The 21,681-nt window shown below is 37.1% G+C and overlaps 1 pseudogene; it reads right to left on the bottom strand.

Annotated features, from left to right (window-relative positions):
* Window positions 1-294: 294 nt before the first annotated feature.
* On the bottom strand, window positions 295-514 carry LOC122905624 (annotated as a pseudogene).
* Between the last annotated feature and the right edge of the window lie 21,167 nt (window positions 515-21,681).

The raw sequence follows: 21,681 nt of genomic DNA, 5'->3' as shown, positions 1-21,681 counted from the left end.
GAAAAGCCCTTATTCACCATTTTAAGACACCACTCTCTTAATTCGATTTAAGTAGAGATAGCAAATTTCTATTAAAGCACTTGTGGTGTGCCATATATATATATATATATATATATATATATATATATATATCATATATATCATATATAACATATATATAATATTATAGATTTGAAAAATTTGAACTTGAATTTTTGAATTCAAAGCTGAATAAAGAAAGTTTCCTAGGACATTTACATTTCAGAGAGAGAAAAAGGGTGGCCAAATGTGTCCCACCAAAATACATAAATACAGAAAGTTCACTAAAATTCTGAGACTTAAATACCATCAACACATTCCACATGCATTTGTGGTGGTGGCGGTGGTGATGATGGTGGTGACGATGGTGATGAAGATGGTGGTGGTGGTAATAGTGATGATGGTGATGGTAATAGTGATGGTAAAAGTTTTCAATTAGCAATAATCGCGCCTCGGATAAACCTCATTGGCTACGATACTGCCACTGCGCAAAGCTTAGTGATGGTAAAAGTGATGATGTTGTTATTACTATATCAACGCAAACATCCTCCATGATAAATGCAGAACAAAAAAATATAGATCAGGTAAAGATCTATGCTTAGATCAATCCTTTACCCCAGTCTATCTTGCAACTACATTTGAAGAAAGACTGTGTTCCCAGAAAAGGAAAGCTGTAGATGGAAACTGGAAGGAGTGAGCTTTGGCCACTCTTGGTTTAGAAATGTGGGTGCCATGAATAATGGATTTGGTAATATGAGATTTTATTGTTGTACAACTTAAACTACATTTATTTATTCTGGCTCAATAATCACCATCCTGATTATATGTAAGGGAAGCTCATACTGAATAATAGATTTGAGCATCTTAGGACCCCTGATAGCTACATTTCCTTCTTTTCAACTTTTCTTGTATTTATTTACTGACTTACTTACTTCTATTTTTTTATTTATTTACTTACTTTTAAAGTTTTTTTTTTTAATTTAAAATCAATTATCCAGCATATAGTACATCATTAGTTTTTGTTCAGTGATTCATTAGTTGAGTGAATCACCCAGTGCTCATCATATCACGTGCCCTCTTTAATGCCCATCACCCAGTTACCCCATCCTCCACCCATCTCCCTTCCCACCACCCTGAGTTTTTTTTTTTTCTCAGAGCCAAGAGTCTCATCTGGTTTGTCTCCCTGTCTGGTTTCTTCCCGTTCAATTTCCCCCACCTACCTCTGTGGTCCTCTGCACTATTCCTTATGTTCCACCTACGAGTGAAACCATATGATAATTGTGTTTCTCTGATTGGCTTATAGCTACATTTCTAATGGCAAGTCAATAAACACCATTCTTATCTCTGTAGTCTGGGTCTTGACACTGTTTACTGTTAATCTGTCCCATTTGTGGAAACTGTGATTGTTGGCAAGTGGAACTGAAAGCCCAGCTCTTAATTCCAACTCTTTCCAGTATTTACCCCAAGGGTTTCAATATATATCTGTTGAGTGAGTTGACTAGATAATGTCAGAATGGGCATCTGGCTTCAGTTGCCAGTCAACATCTATAAGTGGTATCTTCATTTTATCATGTTATCTGTAAGACAAGCTGATGATGGATCACAAAAGAGATTGTGAGGCTCTGCTTTCGATGCTGAGAATAAAGAAGACAGCAGGTTAGCTTAGAAGTTTTCTGATTAGGACGTGCCCTAGGGAAAATAGTTAGGGAATAGCCAAACTATCGATGGTTCAAGGAGCTAGTTAGGTTTTGAACAATGATTAGGCCAGGGAAACATACTGAGAACAGAAGTTTGAGAAGAGAGTTACACCATGATGCGTGGGAGTGTGCTTCTGGACAGTATTAAACTAAGCTGTGTGGCCTCTGCATTGAAGCACTGAAAAACAGATATTCCTGGCAAACAATGGAATGTGGTCAGTAATTGTTAAACCAGAAACACACCAAGTACTGCCTACAAGATTGAATAATGTATTTTATACATATGGGTTTACATTTTTCTAATGTCCAAAAATGTATATAAAGTGCATATGTAAGCCATTTTGAATTAAAATTTTGTGATTGATGTCTAAATTCATATTAGGAACTTTTCATCATTTATTTTCTCAATAAATAAATATGAAAAGCTCATCTCCCACCATCTAGGCCTCCTCAGATATTTTGTTGTTCAAATGGATGATTATACATAAAGGGGTTGGGTACTAGTACTATAATTCTGAAGTATACAAGGAGAGAGGAATGGAAATTTATACCTCTGCTGTTTCTTGGTTATTTGTTGCCTGTTCAATTCCTTTTTTATCTCACTAAATATACTATTCTCACTTACTCTTGCTCTCAGTCTTACTTTCTCACTTTTGTGTGTATGTCATCACATAAGTATATACATCAATCATAACAGGGTGGGTTATGTTGTGGTAACAAACAATCCCCAGATACCAATGGCTCAAAACAACTAAGACTTTTTTTTCCCAAAAGTTTTTTTTTAATTTTTTATTTCTTTTCAGCGTAACAGTATTCATTGTTTTTGCACCACACCCAGTGCTCCATGCAATCCATGCCCTCGCTAATACCCACAACCTGGATCCCCCAACCTCCCACCACCCACCCCTTCAAAACCCTCAGATTGTTGTTTTTCAGAGTCCATAGTCTCTCATGGTTCACCTCCCCTTCTAATTTCCCTCAACTCCCTTCTCCTCCCCATCTCCCCTTGTCCTCCATGCTATTTGTTATGCTCCACAAATAAGGTTGTTTTTTTTTTAATTTTAGTGAGAAAGTGAGAGTGAACATAAGTGGAGGAGGGACAGTGAGAGGGGGAGAGACAGAGAGAATCCCGAGCAGGCTCCATGTTCAGCACAGAACCCAATGGGGATTCAGTTTCATGGCCTTGAGATCATGACTTGACCTGAAATGAAGAGTCAGACACTTAACTGACTGAGCCACCCAGGTGCCCAAAATAACCAAGAATTCTATCCTCTTCATAGTTCATGTCTCTTCACTTGTCAGTGAAAACAGATTCTATTCATTGGGATGCTTTGATATTTTGATTGATGGATCCGGCATCATCTTGAGCATGACCAGTCCTCATACTCTAGGGAAGGAGCCCTCATGCCAGAAGCTTGCTCAAAAATTATTGACTAGAACTTGGGACAGGAACCTGCATGACCTCCAGGGGTTCCTAAAAGGTGTTCCCAGCATAAACCCAGAAGGTAGAGAACCATGAACTCCTGGTGACCTGGTGTGTTAATGACTAAGTCAGCATTTTGAATCATTGCTTTCATCCAAGTGAAACCCTAAGAAAACTTTTCTATAATCAAGGTCACTAGAGTAAAATGGTCTTTATGTTAGGACAAGGAACGAAATCCATGGAGAGTGAATGAGGTCAAAACACAGCTAGATGACCCTGATCATGTATTGCAGTGGCCTTCGTAGGCAGATCCTCTTATTCACTAAGATAATGATCTAATCAGAATTGGAGCAGGGACATCAGTGATATCTAATCAATTCTTCCAGGATGTGGAAGAACAGCCATTGATTTTAAGAGAAAGAAGTCATCAGCTATTGAACTCGAATCCACCCTTGATAGATTTTTGACTGAGCAAGTGTAAGTCAGGCATTTTCAAGATCTTAAACTTTTGTTGTGTGTGATTAGTGGAGACTCTGGCAGAAAGGCAATTCAAGGGAGGTGAGAGCAGCTCTGGGGATATGGCTTTAGCAGTGCACCCTGTGTGGTCATGGTTTTGTTATCATAGTTCTTGGATTCTCTCTTTCACTACAGTTTCAAACAAACTGTACACTTACAAAAAATTTAAATTTAAAAATATAAAAAAACAGATCACTTTATGAACTGAATTCACAGTCTATCAACACAAACTCAATTTTGTAGAGAAAGAAATGAATTTAAGACTCCTTTATCAGATCACATTAGTTTCTAGTTTTTGAAATGTTTTTAGTGAACTATGCACCTGAGAGCGGAACATGGGGACCACGAATACCAAGTTGGGGTATTTATCTCTTCTTCTGTATGAAAACTATTTTTGTTGTTGTTGTTTCAATGTCTAATGGTAAATTGAAAACAAAAGAGAACAGTAAAAATTATCACTTTAATTCATGTCAACAAAAATTTTGCTATGTCAATAAGAATGAACCTCCCCGAAGTCTGAATGCTCAGACCACCAAGCTCTCCTGAAAACAGCAAAATGAAAAATACCCTGAGATGTTTACCCAATATTCATTTAGAAGAGGTAATTGCAAAAAAAAAAAAAAAATATGGTGTGCCTAGGTGGTTCAGTCAGTTAAGTGCCAGACTTCTGATTTTGGCTCAGGTCATGATCTCAGGGTCCTGGGATGGAGCCTCACCTGGGCTCCACAGTCAGTGGGGAGTCTGCTTGAGGATTCTCAGTCTCTCCCTCTCCCTCCACCCCTACTCCCATTTACATGTATGTGTGCTCTCTCTTTCTCTAAAAATAAATAAATCTTTAAAAAAATTAAAAAGAAAAAAAGAAGGTAATAGAGGAAGATCATAGTGGCATTCTGATTTAAAGGGAATTTTTTAAGATGCAAAGGGAAAACATTTAGCTGCATAAGAATATACAGGCATTGACTGTAGATGCAGAGTGAGCAGTATTATCGGTTTCCCGTTGTTACCATAACAAATTGTCATATATATGGCGTCTTTAAACAACAGATTTACTATCTTACAGTTTCAGAGGTCAGAAGTCTGAAATGGTCCTGCTTGAGCTAATCTCAAGGTATCTGCAGAACTGCATTCCTCTGGGATCTCCAGGGGAATTTCCCATCTCAAGACCCTTAGTTTAATCACCTTTCACCATGTAAGGCAACGTTCAAGGGTACCAGGGATATTTAGAGTTGTCCGGGGACACCTATGGGTGGGGTTTCTGTTCAACCTACTATTGTGATGAAGAACAAAATAAGAGAAAGCAAATAATGAACACAGGTTGGATGCAGTCACTCCACACCTCTCATTTGTGTCTTATTCTCCTGCCATTTTAGCCCGTTTGCTTAATTTATTTGGAACTTTGTCATTTCTTTTTGTTTGTTTGGTGCTAAACTCAGAAAACAAATGCAGAGTGGACCCAACCTCCTTGAGTGGCTGGAGAAAAACATGATGCTAACTTAAGATGAAGTGTGACAGGTGGTACGTGGTCTAGAAAGCCGCTGGGCACCGGAATTGCGTATTATGCAATTATATTCAATTCCTGACCATTGTTGAGGAAGTTTTTACAGGTAATTATGGAAGGTTACAACAGTGGCCTTTCTATGAGAGTTTAATGTTTCCAGTGGATGCTCATGAATAGTGATATTTTACCTAAGAATAAAATCACTCGCTTCCACTTAAAACACTCATTAGCCAACTTTTTAAATGGTTGCATTGTCTGAAGCCTGATTAGTCCCGTTAGACTTTGATTAATGCTGCTCATTACTGAGATTAAGCGTTAGCTTTGTGCAGTCGACTCCATTGACTAATAACGTGAAACATTTTACATTGAAAGTGAGTCATGTAGACAAATGATAGTATTTTAATCAATTGACTTAGTGGTGCTATCACAACCCTCATGAAAGGTCTAGGCACACTGGAAAATGCCACATCTTTAATAGTTTATAATTAGTTCTGGACAATGAATGGCTTTCACATCTGCTGAGAAGACCTTCCTGCAGGGCTCTTCCTGATAAGAATTACAGTATGCATTTCTTCCTGCTTGAAAACATTACATTTAGCATTATGAACAGTGGAACTGTAGATTTAAATCTTAGTTTCCCCAATAATCTTAATACTATGAATCTAACCAGAAATATTTTCCACTTGTTTGCCAGGGGAGGTAAATCAGGTAGATCCACAGCATGCTCTGCACTCTTAATTGGACTGTTAATATGATGGATGAAGACTCTCATTTAAAATTTTATGGGGTAGAACAACATGGCACACAAGTCCCTCTCTGTGTTGTGTAAGCAAATGAATGAAGACAACTAAAACCCTATAAAATCTCATACATAAGGTTGTAATTGATGAAAAATCTCATTATGGTGTTCTGAGGGGAGGGGTCAAAACTACGTAAATTATGTACTAATTTATTCATGAAAATAATGAACAGTATGGTTAGCAATCTAGGGTATAGAAATAAAGATAGGAGGCATATGTAGTTAAAATGTAGAAAACATAAGAAAAATCGGAATTTAAAGTTTGTAGGTTTTTCTCAATTTAGCCTTATGTTTGGTTTACTATGTAAACGACTTTGATTTGAAAACAGAAATCTGTGACTGATACAATCTCAGACCAGTTTTGTTATCCTATATTGGTTGGGTAAATTTTCAAGATTTGTGTAAATTATTTGTAATAATTTCATACTTCAAACTGTGTGCAGTTTTTAAACAAGGATAAATTTCTTAAGTTTGGAGGTGAAAAAGAAATCCTCACTTTTGTCTGAAAATATGACTCATGCTGTAATCTCCAGTGATCATCAGCACTGAGACTTCATGTTCATTTAAGAATCAGAAATTTAATTTTCTGTAAAACAGATAGTATACAGTTTATCTTATAGTGGCTGTTAAGCAAACATTAGAATCCCTAAACTGCTGGGGAAATTATAAGTGCATTATTAAAAAAAAATTAGTACACAGGAAATGTCTATTTAATCATACCAGTTTTGTTCATGAAGAAAATAGAGAGGTATACAAATATAAGAAGATCCCAAACGTACAGAGTTGAATATTCTTGTTCAAGTTCACATAGATGTTCAAGCCATCTTAAGAATTTTAGAATTGTGTCAAAAAATGTTTTCCCATGTTTTGATTAAATTATTGCTGAGGTAGTTAAAGCAGTAGAATGGTATGAGCTGGTTGTGTTTGGGTGAGATCTGGGAAGGAAGAAATGTGTGATAGGACACACACCAGACCAGAAAGGGCAGCATATAGAGGGGTGGGCCAGATGGCTCAGATGGCGCCAGGACCTGCAAGGTTGTATCTTCCTCGGGTAAAGCCTCCTTGGAGCAGAAAGAGAGTGAGGAAACTTAGAAGCGATTGCACTTAAATTCTGGATCTCCACAATCTGAGAGGCAAGATGAATCTGAGTGGAACTGGCTATGGGTTATTTCATTCCGAGCAGAAGACACGCTGGTGAGAAATGTCTGTTAATGATCTGTTGGTGGTAAATGTGAAGAATACAAAGCAAATAAAAAAGACTGGAATCTGGGAGGATGGCTAAGGGTCTGCTCAAAAATCTGGGCAGAATAGAAACCATGAGAGAGATTTTGAGGCAAGAATGCATGCATTAAAATATATACTGAATGCAGATGCTTTGGGAATAGTACGATTTAAATGGGTGCCTAATTCCAAGATTTCACGGACTAATCTCAGGCAGTTTGTCTCATTGACTGAGGAGCACATACCAGACATGGATGGAAGGTAAGATGATTGGTTCGACGAGTGTTAAATGTGGGTATAAGTTGGTGGTAGATTTTTCAAAAGGAGAAGTGGCTGTGTTTATTAAAAATACAAAGAATTATACTTATCCAAAAGGACAACTTTTATCATAAAAATTATTATATATATAATTTATATATAAAATATATAACATTTATTATCATGTTTTCACAATTGTTAATAATATGTTGTTAAATGCATCCCAGAAAACATCAAACAAGTGCAATAAATCTACTGATAGTTCAATCTAAAAGTGAAGTGTTCAGGTAAACAAGAATGTTCAGGTATCATTCTTTTAAGACTGATTTACATTTTTATGAAAATGTGACATGGAATTGCCCAAAACATCTGAAGATGATGAGAATATGTTTGAAGGCAAAATTATTCAAAAATAGCAACTGGTTGTCCATTCTCCAGGACAATATACTCACTTTTCTTTTCTTTTCTTTTTAGAAATATTTTATTTATCTATTTGACACACAGAGAGAGATCACAAGTAGACAGAGCAGCAGGCCGAGAGAGAGGGGGAAGCAGTCTTCCTGCTGAACAGAGAGCCCTATGTGGGGCTTGATCCCAGGACCCTGAGATCATGACTAGCCAAAGGCAGAGGCTTAACCCACTGGGCCACCCAGGTGCCCCTACCCTCATTTTTCTGATGTCACGATGACCTATCTAACAACAACTTGGAACACTGACAGTATTGATAGGCAACACAGATTATGTTTTGAGATTATAGAATGAGAGAACTTATTTTGTCTGAATTGCAAAGTATTTTGAACAATCCCATTTCTCATGTTGTATACTGCTGGTACCCCATAACTTCTTGAACCACATGCCAAATAAAATAGAAACCAAGATAATTCCATCATGAAGTCATGGAGTTGAACCACTTAAGTGAAAGCAAAATTAATGCAGTGTGGAATTCAGTAATTTCTTTCCTGTTCTAAAGAACGCAAAATCTTTCTGTATACTTGACATCTAAACTACTGATATTTTAAAAACTGATTTTATGCGTTCATCAAAAATGTATTAATTTGTAGAATTGTCAGAAATCGAGCACAGTATTTCTGCTCTGTCACATAACCTATGTGCACAAATGCACTATTAATGAAGCTTTCCTTATTATGTGTCAAGGTCTCTGGTTGTTGCTTTCCTTGTATTATATCTCACTTAATCTACACTATCATTTATCTAAGTAGGTATATTATTGAGAACAGTTATAGCCAAGGGAACTGCAGCTCAGAGATTTAAGTGCTTTGCCCAAGTTATACAAACCTTATGTGTAAAGAGTTATGCCTCAAGCATAATATTTAGACAACCGTTTAATTTATTATATACCTATATGATACACTGTATGAATTTGGTGTTTTTTCCATAATTAAAAGTCTGCATTAAGAACTTCTGATCAAGGGTGCCTGGGTGGCTCAGTGGGTTAAGCCACTGCCTTCGGCTCAGGTCATGATCTCAGGGTCCTGGGATCAAGTCCCACATCGGGCTCTCTGCTCAGCGGGGAGCCTGCTTCCTCCTCTCTCTCTGCCTGCCTCTCTGCCTACTTGTGATCTCCCTCTGTCAAATAAATAAATAAATAAAATCTTTAAAAAAAAAAAAAAAGAACTTCTGATCAAGAAGGAAAATGTGAGGGTGCTTGTGTGGCTCAGCCTCTGCCTTTGGCTCAGGTCATGATCTCAGGGTCCTGGGATCCAGCCCCGCATCAGGCTCTCTGCTCAGCAGGGAGCCTGCTTCCCTTCCTCTCTCTCTGCCTGCTGCTCTGCCTACTTGTGATCTCTGTCTGTCAAATAAATAAATGAATTCTTAAAAAAAAAAGAAAGAAAATGTGACTTTACAGAGATTGAAAATTCAAAATATAACCCAGCTCTTACTCATTTCAAAAAATTGTAGGCACATTATCACTTTCTCAGTAAGTGATGATTAATTTGTTACTGAAACTTTTCCCTTGACAAAGTTTGTCATTTCTATCAAAACTATCTAAAGGTCCCCTCTAGAATAGCTTTCTTTTTTTCCTAAATGTAAATAAATGATGATTATGTGACTGGGAATTTATTCAACAAACTTTGTTAGCAAAGTTATTAAGAGCTATTATATGCCTCACTGGGTAGAAAGAACTGGAGTATTTTCAAAGATAAATACAGCGCTTACCACATCTGAAGTTCTCAATGTTTCACATAGACATGCACAATAGCGATACGATATAAACAACTAGAAGTTGTTTGTTTACCAGCAGCAAAAACTATCCAGAGCTAGATTAGTAAAGCAATTATAGTACTATAAATTCACTGATTTCAATTTTTCTGAAAATACTGAAAATATGTTTCAATATTTTATATTGATATATGATATATATGATATTGAAATAAAATATATTTCAAAAATATTGAAAATATTTTTCAATTATAGCTGAAAATCAGTCAGAAACCCAGAAAGCATCAGGAATTCCCTTCACTGGGATGAAATTAGGTCAGACTATTTCCGTTTTCCTGTAAGATGTTGCTCTGTTTGAGATTAAAAGCCTCTTGGGAGAGGAATCCAGTTGGTACAGTTTGGTTCAGATGCTCCAGTCTTGGCTTATGTGGGGCAGGCCAACCTGTTGGATGATCTTACCAACACTGAATATGGTGGGAATAAATACAAAAAAGGAACTGAGGTGCTGTTGCTACAAACATATTTTAATGGATGTCAAGTAGCAAGAAAGTCTTCCAATGTCCACTACAATTCTGTTGTATCTATCAATCTCTATCTTTGTCTCTAGATATATATATCTATATTCTAAATGAAAACAGTAAGGGGAAAGCCTGGTAAAGTGGTATCTACTTTTTCTAATTCATGGTTTCTTAAGTCATTTATTAATTTTTCCATTTAACAAATATATTTAGTAAGCCAAGAACTCTTCTGTGATAGATCAATCACAGATAATCAAAATGAACATGTGTCCAAGTACCTGCCATGGCAGAGCTTACATTCTCATTGCAGAGAAAAACACCAACAAATAAAATACGGAAGTAATCGGAAATAAAGATAAAGAAAATGTTTAGGGAAGAAGGACCCAGAGAAGATGCTATCCCAATAGAGTAGTCAATGGTGGTCAAGGAAGGCTTCTCAGAAGAGGAGGTATTTCAAGTGAGACTAAATGGAGTGAAGGAGTACATGATGTAAGCCAAGCAATGAAAAAATATTTTAGACAAAGGGAAAATAATTTTAGACAAAAGGAAAAATAATTTTAGATAAAGGGAAAAAATGTTTTAGACAAAGAGAATAAAAGTGGTGGGGTTTTGGGTTGGTGAAAGTGCATTTCTAGAAAATGTGGTTGGAGAGGCAGCCAGGGACATTTAAGGGCTCTGTAGTCTATGATAAAGATTTTAGATTGTCTTTATAAGAAGGGAAGACATTGGGTATATAGAGGAAAGCTTTCTTTGTGTCATGAATAAAAGGCTTAGTATGAGTTTCTCTGTGCATAGAGGCAAAAGGCATTCCAAAGAGAGGAAATGTCACAGAGCGTTATGCAAACATCGATGGAGTATTTGAGCGTTGATCACTATGGCCGAAAAATATGGTGTCAGAGTAATGTGGTCGAACTCTGAGGGAGTTGTGGCAAATTGTGGGTGTCTACTAAAGAGGATGGACTTTTCTCTGTGGACAATGAAGAATTGCAGATAGTTTTTGGAAGAAAGGTCACTGGTGAACAGATATGAGGAAAACATGAAGGCAGACACAGCATGCAGGATGGAGATTTTAAAGAATCCTGGGGAATTCCAACTCCACTCCCAACTCACTGAAAAAGAAACTTAATAAGTTTGGAAAGCATATTTTGAACACCTCTTAGAGGTCAAAACAACCATTAAAATGTGACTCAGTTAACTGAGCTTACCTTCAAACTTTCCAGCTTTATCTAAGCAAAGAACATCTATTCCCTTCTTTTGGTGAGGGACATTTTTCTGCACAAGAGAGTTGTTACAATACTGTCAATGAGCTTTAACAGATCCTGCACTTGGAAGTTGATTGGCAAAGAAAATGAAGGGGATATGATAAAACAAAGGTATGAAACGATTCCATGCTTTATCAATGCTGAGCAAGACCTATAAAAGTGAGAACAACATTAATCAAACAACAGATATTAATCCGACAAATATCTGATTTTCTCTTTTGACTGCTGAATACTGATTTAAATGAGCTAACAATATAGAGAAAATCCAAAGAAGAAAGACAATCTTGGTTGGTTAGGGTGTGCAAGTAATTTGTCACCAGCAGATCTTCAACAACGTGACAAAAAGCAGAATCTGTGCCAACTGCCAAATAATATGCCCAGTGCACAGGATGTAAATTTAAAATCCATCCTCAAAGACTAGTTGTCAATCAAACTGCTTTTAGATTGCAGGGTGACCTTCCAGAATTTGAGGATGAATCAAACTAGCAGTCAGAATAATGGAAGGTGTATACTACAGGAGAATAATGCATTTCTGAGTATTTTAGTGTATGTGGAATATATTACATGAAATTAGGTACAAGATGATACTCTGAAATCTTAAGCTGGGAAAAGATTGGTCTTATTTACATGTGTATTTGAAATTCAACTTTAAGAAAGTGATAGACGATCTCTTCCCAGCCTCGATCATCACATTTATTCATTCCAACCATATCTCACCAAGATGTCCAGTCTCTTCTCTGTCACTTGTTGTTATTCATTAATCCTTCTCCTCTGCAGTTTCTTCCTCTTCTGAAAGCTTCCCGTGGGCCACCTCTGTCCTCAGTCAATGCCTGAAACCCTGGCTCTTGTCTTTGTTTCACAGTATCCTTCAGGCTGAGCCTGGCCCAGTGCAGCGCCCCGCCATGCTGGTTGCTCCCAAGGAAGGTCTTGCCAAGCATGATGCAGATCTGCACACTGGGGCCATTTCTAAGCATGTGTCCAGCTACCACACTCTGGTTCCAATCCTTTCAGTTGTTGCCTTTATTTTCAGGTGAGCTCCATACACATGAATACAAGGTCCTCTGTGAGCTCCACTTCTTTATTTCTCCATCTGTTCACTCACACTGCTCTTTTATCTCTCTGAACTCTTTGCAGGCCACTGACTGTGCCATGCTTGTATGCACATAGGCCCTTACACATGAATTTCTTAGTCTAGAATAGCTTTTCTCCTTTTTTTTTGTGGCCAAATGCTCTTCATTAGTTAAGATTTTGTTTCACCAACTCCCTCCTCTAGGAAGCATTCTGAGGGTTTTGTTTCTCCCACAGAAAATATTAGGGATTCCTCTTCCTTATGCTCTTAGCACCCTATATCCCCTTCTGCTATTGCCTCCTTTATCCTGGTGCTGTGATTGTCCTGATTGCCCCATCTTTTTCTTCTTATCCTGAAGGGTTCAGCCTGGATTAAATTCATCACTCGATTCCAGCTACCAGTGCAGTGCATAGTACATGGTGGATGAATTAAACACCTCCATATTTTATGTGCAGGTATTTCAAATGTTCATTAGTAAATTGGCCACACGCTTTGGAAAGAATACATGTTTTGGTGGAGAGGGAGCTTTACTGTGAAAAATTGTCTCATGGGATAAAGGAGGTTGAGAGGTCCCACCATCTGAGTCTGAAAATTGGACATTCAAGAAAGTGTTTGTATAATTCTGGTGTGAATCTGAATGTCTGAGATGGAGGACATCTGATGGTATAAATACCAGTCCAAGAGCAGGACAAGTTGAGGCAGGTAGGAAGGGGCAAATCCTTCTTTCCTCTGCTATTGTTCTAGTCTGGCCCTCCATGGATTGGCTGATGTCCATCTACATCAGAGGGTGGCAATCTATGACACTGAATCCTCAAATTCAAATGTTAATGTTTTCCAGAAACACTCCTTAGACACATCCAGAAATGGTAACTAATCTGGACACTCCAATAACCAAGTCAAACTGACACAAAAAATTAGCTGTCCCAGAAGTTAAAATGATTCCATGCAGGTTCAGGCCACTGACCCGCCTAGATACTTAGAAGAAATGTACTTTATTTTCCCCATAAATAAGACCACAGAATCTCACCAGGGAGAAGACCCTTGGTACCTGGCTTTTAATCCTGTTCTTCAGTGGATTTGGATTCTCAACACAACACCTTGACAAATTTGGGGTCAATCTGTCATGCCCTCTTGACTCCTTGACTTTGACTCCAGAATAATGGCTCTGTGAAGGTTGTGGAAGGGAAAGTTCCTCCCAACCTGTGATCTTCGCGTGTGGAGAACGGGCCTAGTGATCCTTGTTGGGTGCATATTTCTGTAGGTGAGATGCCATCTCTGGTTCCAAAGAGCCTCCTTTAAATTCATCTGCAGATAGTGACAGGGGCTGAGAGTACACGGGGGGGGGGGGGTTAAATAATAAAATCTTGCCAGATATTCTAATGAGCTCATTCTTGACGGTTGTTTTTTCGTACCTACATATCTGGTATGGAGCTTGGGGTAAGAGAAATACGGTGGCCAAGACTTGCTGTGGTCCTTCCCTCAGTGAGCAGGAACAATATGCAGACAACAAAGGGTCAAACATTTACAACTCACTTCATTACTTTGAATGATCAACTCAAAGTGCCATGCTATGATGCGGGGAGAGAAGTACTAATCTAGCCAGGAGAGCAGGAAGCTTCAACAGGGAGAGTGCCCTTTACTATCAGTTCCAATGAGAGTGTTAACAATTTGTAATATTAACACAATTACATGTTTATAGAAATTGTGTATCTTTCATTCGCAGAATTAGAAAATTCAAATTCTTGCAGAAATCTACTAGACTGACTTCTATGCTGTGTATTAATGGCCTTTGACAAACCTTTATGGTTTATTTAGAATTCCTCTCTATTTCAGAGCTCCTTGTTTCTAGCAGTAAGACAGATCTCAGGTAACTCTGCTTTTTGTTGGTTTGCTTGTTTCTCCTGTTGTCTCTCAAAGTGTATAAGGTGATTGAGAATTACACTATAAAATATGGAAAGAGAGTGATTAGGAATGCAGTCGCAATGCATAAATGGATATTTAAAAAAAAAGAAATTTAGTGGAAAATTGGGTTTACTATTCTTGATTTATACTAAAATTTATTTTGGTTGCATTGCATCCCAGAATGACAACCGATGGTAGAAAATCAGAAGACTAAGTTCCTCATTATTTATGCATGCATGCTTTTTGCTAGGGAGATCTTCAACTTGGTTTGGCCTGAGACTGTAAACTGATGTCCTGAAGTATTAAAAAGCTGTAAAAAGTCATGTTTGGGCTTGCCAGGGAATTTTTCTGGAGCATGTTTGAAGGACTGAATGGATTCACTAAGTCTGGTATGTGTCACCATCATTCCCTATATTTAATTCCTTAGGTTTACTGAAATATAAGAGCTGAACTAAAAATCTATTGCTTTGTCTATTTAATACGGCAATTTGAATAATATCAGAAGGAAATGGAAGTACAATTATATGCTCTTTTCTAAATTCAGAACTAGTCCAATGTGCTATTTTTATATGTATTGTTAGTTCAGAGCTCAGATAAAATTTAGTATTCAAATATAATCTCTTCAGCACAAAAAGCGGCCATCAGAACGTGAGAATTCCGTATCTATGGCTCACAAAAAGGATTTAGATTAGAATAATAGAAAAAGGTGGAGAGTGGAAATTATTTTTTAAAGCAAGTTCCATTAAACTTTATCTTGGAAATAAAAGTTCCGTATGTGAACAATAATGAGAGCTACGAACAAGTACTTAACAGGAAGGTAATTCTTCTATCAGCCTTAACATAAATAAGCACTTTCTTTTTTGCAATCCTTTTATCCCCATTGTTCAGAAACATTTTTGTGTAATAATCACCTCCTAAAATGTAGAAAATGAAAATCAATCACCATTTCTTCTTACATTCTTAAAAAATACCACAGCATAGCTGAGATTTATTATTATTATTTGACAATATTCATAAAAAAAAGTGGGGTGGGGTGGAATTTCCAAACTTCAAGAACTTACAAAGTCTAGAGGCAAAAAGAAAAAAACAAAAAAAGATAAAAAGAGTATTTGCATTCAAGTTCATTAGTCTCTATGTCAAATTAAGTTATGAAACCAAACCAGCCAAAACAGTATTCTCTGAAAATAACTTATATTTTAGATCTGGGTCTCAAATCAGAAAAGAAAAAGCCACTCATAGCACTCCATAAAAGGCAAAATTTCAATATATTTTTTTTTTTGAGGGGGAGTACAGGAAAATATGATGTAATTGCTCAAGGTCTAGGCAGATAAAAAATACATATTTGTATTAATAGCATAACTGGTAAAGCACTTGGATATGTGTTATGCATCTCTCTGTGGGAGGACAATAGAAGTATTTATACCTTGTTTTATTTTGCGAGTTTATAAGAAAAAAATAAATGACTTATTCAAGTTTTCTTAGTGTCCTGGGTGGGAATCTCTCATGTGTCCAAATTCCAATGATGGTTTTGTTTGTTTTTCGAAAAAATGTCAATAACTTACAATTTCAGTATACAATACATTAAAAGAAAATTTTTTTCTGTATATATATATTTTTTTCTTTTCAATATATTTTTAAAATGATCATGGTTTTGGTGAATGATAAACAATGTTTCACTTTGTATTAATTTAAATGGAAAATGGTTTTCACAACCTCATATAATCACTTTACCCATCCTCAACATCCATAGGATCCTGATGTTCACTTAAAGACATTTGATGAAAAATACTCCTTTGAGCAGGAAGAAATGCCTCACCAACAGATTATTATGTATAGCCATTGTCTATTGAAAAATCTTTAACACTTACATAGGAATAATAAACATGCAAAAAGTATGGAGAGCCAATTATAGAAGACAGATGAGGCTTTTTGTCTGATTTACCCTGATATAGTTGAGATGATGAGTCATGAAATTAACATTCCAGGAGTGCTCCCAAATAATGGACTTTAAAAGATGGCCCATTCCATTAATCAAATTTGAAAACAGCCTAATTCAAACAGTTTCTACTTTCCTACTATGAAGCAAGCACAACATAAATTCTTTTGCTAAAAAAACAGAGGAAACGTATGATTTTTAGTTATAACAGCAATCTTTTCAAATAAGCATTGTTATGCTGTCTTACAGAGGAGGAGGCTAGGATTTATGAAAGAAAAGTATTTGCCCTAAACCGCATGACCAGACATGGCACAGCTCAAATTCAAACTCTGAATTTTCTCACCCCAAAGTCCATACCCTTTCTGTTAGGTTGAAAGATTAGTTAGTTAATGAAGTTAAATATCATCAGTTCAATGTGGTCCATTTCTTCATATGGATCATGAATAATTTTTAAAACTGGCCTTTTTAAAGATTAAAAATGGTAAACAATCCAAAGAAAATCACATTTATTATGATCTTTAAAGTACAGTGCCAGACTATGGAAAGAGGTCAAATTCCCATCAACCAAAGAACGAATAAAGATGTGCTGTATACATACAATGGAATATTACTCAGCCATAAAAAATAATGAAATCTTGATTTTGCAATAATGCATTTGAAGTTAGAGAATATTATGCCAAGTGAAATAAGTCAGTCCGAGAAAGACTAGTACCATAGGATCTCACTCATATGTGGAATTTCAGAAACAAAACTAAATGATCATAGTGGAAAAGAGAGAGGCAAACCAAGAAGCTGACTCTTATCTATAGAGAACATACTGATGGTGACCAGAGGGGATCCCATTTGTGGGGGGATAAGGGAAACAGGAGACAGAGATGAAGGAGGGCACTTGCAATGATCATTGGATGATGTACAGAAGTGCTGACTCATTATATTGTACACCTGAAATGAATATTACACTGTATGTTAACTCGTGTTTAAATAAACACTAAAAAGAAAAAAAGCACAATGTGTGAATGTATGTATGGATGTAATATACTTAGAAAATAGTGATGTTATTTAAAGAATAAAGATTTTAATTTAGATGAAGTCCCAAAAGTTTATTTTTGCTTTTGTTTCCTTTGCCTTTGGAGACATATCTTGAAAGAAGTTGCTGTGGCTGATATCGAAGAGATTACTGCCTATGTTCTCCTCTAGGATTCTTATGGATGCCTGTCTCATGTTGAGGTCTTTTATCCATTTTGAGTTCATCTTTGTGTACGGTGTAAGAGAATGGTTGAGTTTCATTCTTCTACATATAGCTGCCCAGTTTTCCCAGCACCATTTATTGAAGAGACTGTCTTTTTTCCACTGTGTATTTTTCCCTGTTTTGTCGAAGATTATTTGACCATAGAATTGAGGGTCCATATCTGGGCTCTCTACTCTGTTCCACTGGTCTATGTGTCTGTTTTTATGCCACTACCATGCTGTCTTGGTGATCACAGCTTTGTAGTAAAGCTTGAAATCAGGTAATATGATGCCCCCAGTTTTATTTTTGTTTTTCAACATTTCCTTAGTGATTCGGGGTCTCTTCTAAATCCATACAAATTTTTGGATTATTTGCTCCAGCTCTTTGAAGAATACTGGTGGAATTTTGATCGGAATGGCATTAAAAGTATAGATTGCTCTAGGCATTATCGACATTTTAACAATGTTTATTCTTCCGATCCAAGAGCATGGAATGGTCTTCCATCTTTTTGTGTCTTCTTCAATTTCTTTCATGAATGTTTTGTAGTTCCTTGAATACATATCCTTTACCTCTTTGGTTAGGTTTATTCCCAGGTATCTTATGGTTCTTGGTGCTAGAGTAAATGGAATCGATTCTCTAATTTCCCTTTCTGTATTTTCATTATTAGTGTATGTATAGAAAGCCACTGATTTCTGTACATTGACTTTGTATCCTGCCACGTTGCTGAATTGCTGTATGAGTTCTAGTAATTTGGGAGTGGAGTCTTTTGGGTTTTCCATATAAAGAATCATGTCATCTGCAAAGAGAGAGAGTTTGACTTCTTCACTGCCAATTTGGATACCTTTTATTTCTCTTTGTTGTCTGATTGCTGTTGCTAGGACTTCTAATACTATGTTGAACAAGAGTGGTGAGAGTGGGCATCCTTGTTGTGTTCCTGATCTCAATGGGAAGGCTGCAAGCTTTTTCCCATCAGGATGATATTTGCTGTGGGTCTTTCATAGATAGATTTGATGAAGTTCAGGAATGTTCCCTCTATCCCTATACTGTGAAGTGTTTTAATCAGGAACGGATGCTGAATTTTGTTAAATGCTTTTTCTACATCAATTGAGAGGACCATGTGGTTCTTCTCTCTTCTCAAATTAATTTTTTCTATCACATTGATTGATTTACGAATGTTGAACCATCTTGGTAGCCCAGGGATGAATCCCACCTGGTCATGGTGGATAATCTTTTTAATGTGCTGTTGCATTCTGTTGGCTAGGATCTTGTTGAGAATCTTAGCATCCATACTCATCAGTGATATTGGTCTGAAATTCTCCTTTGTGGTAGGGTCTTTGCCTGGCTTGGGGATCAGGGTAATGCTGGCTTCATAAAAAGAGTCTGGAACTTTTCCTTCTGCTTCAATTTTTTGAAACAGCTTCAGGAGTATAGGTGTTATTTCTTCTTTGAAGGTTTGGTAGAATTCCCCAGGGAATCCATCAGGTCTTGGGCTCTTGTTTTTTGGGAGGTTTTTGATCACTGATTCAATCTTGTTACTAGATATTGGCCGATTCAGGTTGTCAATTTCTTCCTGGTTCAATTTTGGGAGTTTATAGTTTTCTAGGAATGCATCCATTTCATCTAGGTTGCTTAGCTTATTGCCATATAACTGTTGATAATAACTTCTGATGATTGTTTCTACTTCCTTTATGTTCATTGTGATCTCTCCCTTTTCATTCATAATTTTATGAATTTGGGCTTTCTCTCTTTTGGATTAGTGTGGCCAATGGTTTATCGATCTTATTGATTCATCAAAATCAAAAGCTTCTGCACAGCAAAGGAAACAGTCAAGAAAACAAAGATTCAACCCACTGAATGGGAGAAGATATTTGCAAACGGCACTACAGACAGAAGGTTGATATCCAGGATCTATAAAGAACTCCTCAAACTCAACACACACACGAAACAGACAATCATATAAAAAAATGGGCAGAAGATATGGACAGGCACTTCTCCAAGGAAGACATACAAATGGCTATCAGACACATGAAAAAGATGTTCATCATCACTAGCCATCAGGGAGATTCAAAGTAAAACTACATTGAGATAACACCTTACACCAGTTAGAATGGCCAAAATTAGCAAGACAGGAAACAACATGTGTTGGAGAGGATGTGGAGAAAGGGTAACCCTCTTACACTGTTGGTGGGAATGCAAGTTGGTGCAGCCTCTTTGGAGAACAGTATGGAGATTCCTCAAGAAATTAAAAATAGAACTTCCCTATGACCCTGCCATTGTACTTCTTGGTATTTACCCCAAAGATACAGATATCGTGAAAAGAAGGGCCATCTGTACTCCAATGTTTATAGCAACAATGTGGAAAGAACCAAACTGTGGAAAGAACCAAGATGCCCTTCAACGGATTAATGGATAAGGAAGATGTGGTCCATATACACTCTGGAGTATTATGCCTTCGTCAGAAAGGACGAATACCCAACTTTTGTAGCAACATGGACAGGGCTGGAAGAGATTATGCTGAGTGAAATAAGTCAAGCAGAGAGAGTCAATTATCATATGGTTTCACTTATTTGTGGAGCATAACAAATAGCATGGAGGACATGGGGAGACAGAGAGAAGAAGGGAGTTGGGGTAAATTGGAAGGGGAGGTGAATCATGAGAGACTATGGACTCTGAAAAACAATCTGAGGGTTTTGAAGGGGTGGGGGGGTAGGAGGTCAAGGTACCAGGTGGTGGGTATTATAAAGGGCACGTATTGCATGGAGCACTGGGTGTGGTGCAAAAATAATGAATACTGTTATGCTGAAAATTAAAAAAAAAAGAATAAAGATTTTAAACTCCAAGCTATTTAGAGATTTGAAAATTTAGAGAGATACCTTTTTATCTATAAAGAGACCATGTTAAGAGATAAGAAAACTCCCATTATAGGATTTTTCTTCTCCAGAAACTCCATCTGTGATGCAGTGTATAAAACAAGAAAAAAAAAAATAAATGGAGCATGGGTTTGTACTAAAACTTCGTCCCTTATTGACCAAGTGAACAAAAATCGGTCTATCTCTCCCAACATTGCCACACATCAGTTTCCTCATCTGTAAAATAAGGGAAATAAAAGAAAGCCTACTTCATAAGTTGTAAAGGTAATTAGTGAGATCATGTATCTCCATGTTCTCCCACGATTAATTCTCAATGTTTTCAAGTTTTCTTTTTTTTTTTTTTAGCATTTTATATATTTATTTGAGAGAGAGAGAAATAAACTGAGAGAGAGAGAGAGAGTTCATGTGCACATGCACAAGGAGGGGACAAGCAGAGGAAGAGGGAGAAGCAGAACCCATGCTGAGCAGGGAGCCCAACACAGATCTAGATCCTGGGATCCTGAGATCACAACCTGAGTGGAAACCAAGAGGCAGATGCTTAACTGACTGAGTTACCCAGCCACCCCTGTTTGCAAGTTTTCTTATCTCTTAAAGACTCTCCTTGTATTTTAGGGGAATTGCAAAATAGCAAGTTAATCATATTTTGTTACATTAATAAACATAGATTTTGGTGTGCTTCAATGACAAACAAGCCCCAAATCTATTATCTATCTATCTCTCTGTCTGTCATCAATCATCTTTTGTGAAAGGTAGTCATTGAATGTTGACATGAAAGAGGCTGTATTCCACAAAAGCATTCCACAAAATCACAGGCAGCAAGAGACACCCCTACCTTGTGGCTGCACATTTAGTAACATGTTGTCTGCTAGCACACGGAGGCAAGAGAATGGGCAGAGCAGTAGGATCTTACAAGATTGGTGTCTTAGTCTAGAAGTGACATATCATTTCCACTCCTGGGTATTGGCCAGAATTAGTCAGTATCCACCTACCCTGACGAGGGTGGGAACTATAGTTTCCCATTCACTCAAAAGGAGAAGAACCCCTATTGGTGACCTTCAAAGATACCCTATGCAGGTGCTAGAATCTCTGTGGTGGTTCAAATCTCCTTTGCTTTGAAAACTAGAGTCATCTCTCTGGAAGATAGTACTATAGGCAGATTTTTCTGACTCACTAATATTCCCCATTTTTCGTTTTCTCTCTTAATATGCATCAGGCATGCAGCAATTCTTGGTAACAAGGGTTTTGTAGCTTACAAAGAAAGATACTCTCTGGTAAAATAGATTTG

Source organism: Neovison vison, chromosome 4 (assembly GCF_020171115.1).
Source record: "Neovison vison isolate M4711 chromosome 4, ASM_NN_V1, whole genome shotgun sequence".
NCBI lineage: Eukaryota > Metazoa > Chordata > Mammalia > Carnivora > Mustelidae > Neogale > Neogale vison.
This window is presented reverse-complemented; position numbering and strand designations above follow the sequence as displayed.